Genomic DNA, 6,865 nt, shown 5'->3' with positions numbered 1-6,865 from the left:
CCCGTACATGAGTGGGGGGAGGAATTGGTCTTTTGGGTTTGGTTGTTTTTGGAGTAGGTCGGCACTTGCATCCCGAGTAATTTGCGGTGTATGGTTCTCAACAGTTGGTGCATTTCGGCGGGGAATTTCTGTCTTTGGGACTTGACGTAGGCCGGAGTGGCTTTACAGTTGGCCGATGAATGACCGTAGAATTGGCAGTTAAAACGTTGAACGCGCCTGCCGTTGCCGCGCTGGGCTTGGACTTTTACCACCTGATTCATTAGGCGGTCGACCGCGAAGATACGGCGTTCCTCTCGAGGAACCGACCAACATGGATTGGATTGAAACCGAGCTTCATGAGCGCGGTTCGGACTTCGAGTTACCATTACGTCGAGAGAGAAATATAATATATTAGCTGACCCCGCAGACACTCCGTACCCTGTACTCAATGGATAAATAAAGGATTCATTCTATCAAATTCTTCGTTCAAATCACTTTCGAATCATCCTTAGGAACATTCTGATATCGGAAAACCTTATCCGTAGTCGATAAACGATATCTAACGGATGAATTATAGAAAATGGCCAATAAGCGGCAAATATCCGATCGTAAGGGTGCACCATCGTTTCGGCGAATCATTCTTTTGGAATCTTACGTTCTACAAGCAAAACATTTATTCATAGGTATATACCGATAATAACGAACGGGCCGACGTAACAACCTAAAATGTCCTGAAATACGTGAGAACAGTTTTACTCCGATCGCCGTATCGATATGTGACAGTATCCATCCTATGAAGGATCTTTACATTCTACTAGCATAATTTTATGGATCGGAATTTTCCGACTTTTAAAGAACGTGATCGGCAGTCTAGAAACGGCCTGAGGACGTATTAACACGAGAGGTTAAAATTATTGCTTTAGAAGTTCACGTTGTCTAAAGCTAAAGTTTATTCATCGGAACATTCCGATAATAACGAGAACGGGCAGACGTAAAAACGAAAAATTTGCGCAACGTCCGTATAAACGATCTGTTCTAAAACACCCATACATTTCCGATAGCTGGCGAGAGACCCGCGCTTAAATCGTGTGCGCTTCTACGTGGGGCGATACGAGAGACGGATACGACGGGTCGGGTCGACCGGCGCTGTGACACTTTTACCGAGTGGCTTTTGATCAGCGAAGGTGGTATTACATATTATATGTTAATATATAAGATCCGAACCGTATTTTTTTATTTATCTAAATAAAAAGCGTATTTCGTCGTGTTATTATATATTCGTAACGCTCTCGCGATTTTGTATCGTCGTTTCGTTGTTCTTCCTGGTCGGTTTTTTTCGATATATCGGGAAGCGTACGACGACGACGACGGTATCACTGCGAGATCGCGAATTCGGCGGGAACATTCGGCTTCGTTAGAAGAAGATGATCCACGATTCATATGCGATTGGAATTATTATTTTTATGGACGTATCGGTTTTTCATCGGAACGTTCATAAAACAGCAACACATTTTGCGATAGCTCTCTGCTCTCCGAGCGAGAATAAAATAAAAAATCACGAAACGTTTCTCGTACGAGGTTTCCTTGTCGCTTTATATATTTCTATCTAGCGAAGGGTTCGGAGAGAATGTTTTTCGAGGTCTTATAAACGCCGAACGATATTTTGCGGCATCCAATTTTCGACGTAGTCGACGATCGTCGTCGATAATCGAGATAATTGGGTGCCTAGTCGATCGGTTGTGTATAAAAAAAACAAAAGATGTGTCTAAGATGATGATATCGTTTTGTTTTATTAGACAACTAATATTAAAATGTAAGAGCGTGGCGCCTCGGACCGGTTTTTCCGTCGTCTAGGCGCGCTATCATGCACCTCCTTTTTATTAGTCGTCGATATATATTATATATCGTCGTCTTACGCACACGTTTCTTTATAAGTCAAACTTATAAAATAAACTGTGTCTGTATTTGTTTTATCTGCTTCGTGTCGATAAAATAATAAGAACAGTTCCCTGGTTGATCCTGCCAGTAGTCATATGCTTGTCTCAAAGATTAAGCCATGCATGTCTCAGTACATACCGAATTAAGGTGAAACCGCGAAAGGCTCATTAAATCAGTTATGGTTCCTTAGATCGTACCCACAATTACTTGGATAACTGTGGTAATTCTAGAGCTAATACATGCAAACAGAGCTCCGACCAGAGATGGAAGGAGTGCTTTTATTAGATCAAAACCAATCGGTTTCGGGTTCGCGCTCGTCATCGTACAACTTGGTGACTCTGAATAACTTTAAGCTGATCGCACGGTCTCGCACCGGCGACACATCTTTCAAATGTCTGCCTTATCAACTGTCGATGGTAGGTTCTGCGCCTACCATGGTCGTAACGGGTAACGGGGAATCAGGGTTCGATTCCGGAGAGGGAGCCTGAGAAACGGCTACCACATCCAAGGAAGGCAGCAGGCGCGCAAATTACCCACTCCCGGCACGGGGAGGTAGTGACGAAAAATAACGATACGGGACTCATCCGAGGCCCCGTAATCGGAATGAGTACACTCTAAACCCTTTAACGAGGATCAATTGGAGGGCCAGTCTGGTGCCAGCAGCCGCGGTAATTCCAGCTCCAATAGCGTATATTAAAGTTGTTGCGGTTAAAAAGCTCGTAGTCGAATTTGTGTCTCGCGCCGCCGGTTCATCGTTCGCGGTGTTAACTGGCGTGTTTTTCGCGAGACGTCCTGCCGGTGGGCTTAGTCGTGTCGCGTCGCCGTCGCGCGTGCGTTTCGGCGTGCGTGTTGTGCGCGTCGTGGTTACGACGGCCCAACTCAATCCTGCCGCGGTGCTCTTTACTGAGTGTCGAGGTGGGCCGGCACGTTTACTTTGAACAAATTAGAGTGCTCAAAGCAGGCTAAAATTTCGCCTGAATACTGTATGCATGGAATAATGGAATAGGACCTCGGTTCTATTTTGTTGGTTTTCGGAACCCCGAGGTAATGATTAATAGGAACGGATGGGGGCATTCGTATTGCGACGTTAGAGGTGAAATTCTTGGATCGTCGCAAGACGAACAGAAGCGAAAGCATTTGCCAAAAACGCTTTCATTGATCAAGAACGAAAGTTAGAGGTTCGAAGGCGATCAGATACCGCCCTAGTTCTAACCTTAAACGATGCCAGCTAGCGATCCGTCGACGTTCCCTAATATGACTCGACGGGCAGCTTCCGGGAAACCAAAGCTTTTGGGTTCCGGGGGAAGTATGGTTGCAAAGCTGAAACTTAAAGGAATTGACGGAAGGGCACCACCAGGAGTGGAGCCTGCGGCTTAATTTGACTCAACACGGGAAACCTCACCAGGCCCGGACACCGGAAGGATTGACAGATTGAGAGCTCTTTCTTGATTCGGTGGGTGGTGGTGCATGGCCGTTCTTAGTTGGTGGAGCGATTTGTCTGGTTAATTCCGATAACGAACGAGACTCTAGCCTGCTAACTAGGCGCTTTTTGACATCCTAAAGGCCCGCCGGCCGCGTTGCTTTCGGGTTTCGCGGTTCGTGCGCGGTTTTTACTGTCGGCGTACAAACTATTCTTCTTAGAGGGACAGGCGGCTTCTAGCCGCACGAGATTGAGCAATAACAGGTCTGTGATGCCCTTAGATGTTCTGGGCCGCACGCGCGCTACACTGAAGGAATCAGCGTGTCTTCCCTGGCCGAGCGGCCCGGGTAACCCGCTGAACCTCCTTCGTGCTAGGGATTGGGGCTTGCAATTGTTCCCCATGAACGAGGAATTCCCAGTAAGCGCGAGTCATAAGCTCGCGTTGATTACGTCCCTGCCCTTTGTACACACCGCCCGTCGCTACTACCGATTGAATGATTTAGTGAGGTCTTCGGATCGACACGCGATGGCGTTTCGGCGTCGTCGATGTGTAGGAAAAGATGACCAAACTTGATCATTTAGAGGAAGTAAAAGTCGTAACAAGGTTTCCGTAGGTGAACCTGCGGAAGGATCATTACAGTGTGTTGTTATGCCTATATATATATAATAGGTAAACGTACAAGTCTGTAAAAATCATTGTCGAACGTTAAAGAGCCATCTACGAAGTTCGGAAGTTCCGATCGAATTTCGACGTCGTCAACGTAGCTGTTTTCGGGTACCTATAATATATGGTTTTAAAAGATGTACGCCCGAAAGCGGAGATATATACGATGAAGATGTTGTTATATAGGACGACGAGTAATAATCGTCGGCCTACGACGGATTTCGTTATAAATGGACAAATCGAGCGCAAAATAAAACGATTTTGCCAATTATATTTCTAATCGACGTTTCGATCCTCATATCGACGAACATATACGATGATCGGTAATGTGATTAGTTTACGAAAATCTTATCACCCTTCGTTTGTTTCATTCCAAAAGGGTGAGATTTAGTTTACGAAAATATTGCCAAACTATGATCAGCGTATGCTCTTTTGTTGTCGTACGAGGTGAGACGACGAAAATTTACAACGAACGTCACCATTTCGAGTAGTCTGTCTCCGCTCCTCTCGTTGTGTGTAGTGGAGAAGACGAAAATAAACCGTAAGAGCGTTTTAAAGTCGACGGCGGCTGCGAAAGGGGCGCAAGCGCTGTCTATGACGTGAGCGCGCGTCGTCGTCGTCGTCGTCGTCTTATAATAGAAACGTTTCGATATGCGTTTAAAACCTAACTTAAAAAAAGATTACCCTAAACGGTGGATCACTTGGCTCGTGGGTCGATGAAGAACGCAGCTAATTGCGCGTCAACTTGTGAACTGCAGGACACATGAACATCGACATTTCGAACGCACATTGCGGTCCTGGGATCTCATACCCGGACCACTCCTGGCTGAGGGTCGTATCTCATTTCAAGACTGCTCGGATTTTCTTTGATCTTCGCGATCGACGAGAAATGTCTGAGCGTGCTGAGCGTATAAGCGCGATTCGATCGCGACGTTCTAAAACGTGACAGCGGACCCGTACGTGTGACCTAACTCTCTCGTACGGGTCGTACGAATATGAAAGGGATGAGACGTGTTTAAAACGGTCGTTCGCACGTTTTTGTGATAAACGTAGCGCGCACCATTAATACGATCGTCGTATCCGATAAAATTAGTTTTTAATCGACGTCGGATCGTAGGTGCGTTGTCTCTCGAATACGAGGGAGAAAACACCGTTTTTCGACGGCGCGTCTTTTCCATTCTAAACTTTTATATTTCGTATTGGCTCCTAATCTTCATTATTATGATGATTACGAGCGCCACGCATATTAAACTAGCGACCTCAGAGCAGGTGAGACTACCCGCTGAATTTAAGCATATTACTAAGCGGAGGAAAAGAAACTAACTAGGATTCCCTTAGTAGCTGCGAGCGAACAGGGATTAGCCCAGCACCGAATCCCGCGACCGACATCGGGCGCCGGGAAATGTGGTGTTCGGGAGGGTCCATTATCTCGACGTTACGTCGCGCGTCCAAGTCCATCTTGAACGGGGCAACAGCCCATAGAGGGTGCCAGGCCCGTAGCGACCGTGACTGACGGCGAGAGGATCTCTCCTTAGAGTCGGGTTGCTTGAGAGTGCAGCCCTAAGCGGGTGGTAAACTCCATCTAAGGCTAAATATAACCACGAGACCGATAGCGAACAAGTACCGTGAGGGAAAGTTGAAAAGCACTTTGAAGAGAGAGTTCAAGAGTACGTGAAACCGTTTAGGGGTAAACCTGAGAAACCCGAAAGGTCGAAGGGAGAAATTCATTCGCGGCTCGTAGTAGGCGGCGTGCGATCGCGTGACACGTGACGTTTCGGCGTTGCGCGCGCCTTTCGTACGTCGATCCGGCGACGAACGCGTGCACTTTTCTCCTTGTAGGACGTCGCGATCCGTTGGGCGTCGGCTTAAGGCTCGAGGTGGAGACCGTAGACTGCGGTTCGCGCCGTTTTCGTTTACGGACCCTCGTGTTCGCGGTCGACTCGCTCGACGGTATACCGAATGGTTTAAGGCCGCTACTCGTTAGCGTTCGGCTCGTCGCAAGCGCGTCAGATGCACGTCGGTAATCGGACCCGGTGCCGTTTCCGACCTCTGATGACTGTTGGCGACGAGGTTCTCGAACAGACCTAGACCGATCGGCGACGCTATAGCTTTGGGTACTTTCAGGACCCGTCTTGAAACACGGACCAAGGAGTCTAGCATGTGCGCGAGTCATTGGGAATCACTAAACCTAAAGGCGTAATGAAAGTGAAAGTTCGTCTCGCACGAACTCAGGGAAGATGGGCGGTTTACCCTTAAAAGTGGCCGCTTCGCATTCCCGGGGCGTCTCGTTCTCATCGCGAGAAGAGGCGCACCAAGAGCGTACACGCTGGGACCCGAAAGATGGTGAACTATGCCTGGTCAGGACGAAGTCAGGGGAAACCCTGATGGAGGTCCGTAGCGATTCTGACGTGCAAATCGATCGTCGGAACTGGGTATAGGGGCGAAAGACTAATCGAACCATCTAGTAGCTGGTTCCCTCCGAAGTTTCCCTCAGGATAGCTGGCGCTCGTAGCGTACGAGTCTCATCCGGTAAAGCGAATGATTAGAGGCATTGGGGTCGAAACGACCTCAACCTATTCTCAAACTTTAAATGGGTGAGATCTCCGGCTTGCTTAAATGATGAAGCCGCGAGATTTCGGATCAGAGTGCCAAGTGGGCCATTTTTGGTAAGCAGAACTGGCGCTGTGGGATGAACCAAACGTCGAGTTAAAGCGCCTAAATCGACGCTTATGGGATACCATGAAAGGCGTTGGTAACTTAAGACAGCAGGACGGTGGCCATGGAAGTCGGAATCCGCCAAGGAGTGTGTAACAACTCACCTGCCGAAGTTACTAGCCCTGAAAATGGATGGCGCTGAAGCGTCG

The 6,865-nt window shown here is 47.8% G+C and overlaps 2 non-coding genes across 2 annotated transcripts; both read left to right on the top strand.

Moving 5' to 3' along the window:
• Positions 1 to 1,985: 1,985 nt before the first annotated feature.
• LOC143206204 (small subunit ribosomal RNA) lies at positions 1,986 to 3,974 on the top strand. The gene has a single exon (XR_013008200.1). It is a non-coding gene; the product is annotated as a small subunit ribosomal RNA (ribosomal RNA).
• Positions 3,975 to 4,682: 708 nt separating this feature from the next.
• LOC143206201 (5.8S ribosomal RNA) lies at positions 4,683 to 4,837 on the top strand. The gene has a single exon (XR_013008197.1). It is a non-coding gene; the product is annotated as a 5.8S ribosomal RNA (ribosomal RNA).
• The last annotated feature ends 2,028 nt before the right edge of the window (positions 4,838 to 6,865 follow it).

The sequence above is a fragment of the Rhynchophorus ferrugineus genome, unplaced genomic scaffold (genome assembly GCF_030347505.1).
Source record: "Rhynchophorus ferrugineus isolate W39M unplaced genomic scaffold, kcgeb_rfMv2 rfM588, whole genome shotgun sequence".
Classification (NCBI taxonomy): domain Eukaryota; kingdom Metazoa; phylum Arthropoda; class Insecta; order Coleoptera; family Curculionidae; genus Rhynchophorus; species Rhynchophorus ferrugineus.
Note: the sequence above shows the minus strand (reverse complement) of the source record. Positions and strands in the feature narration are given on the sequence as shown.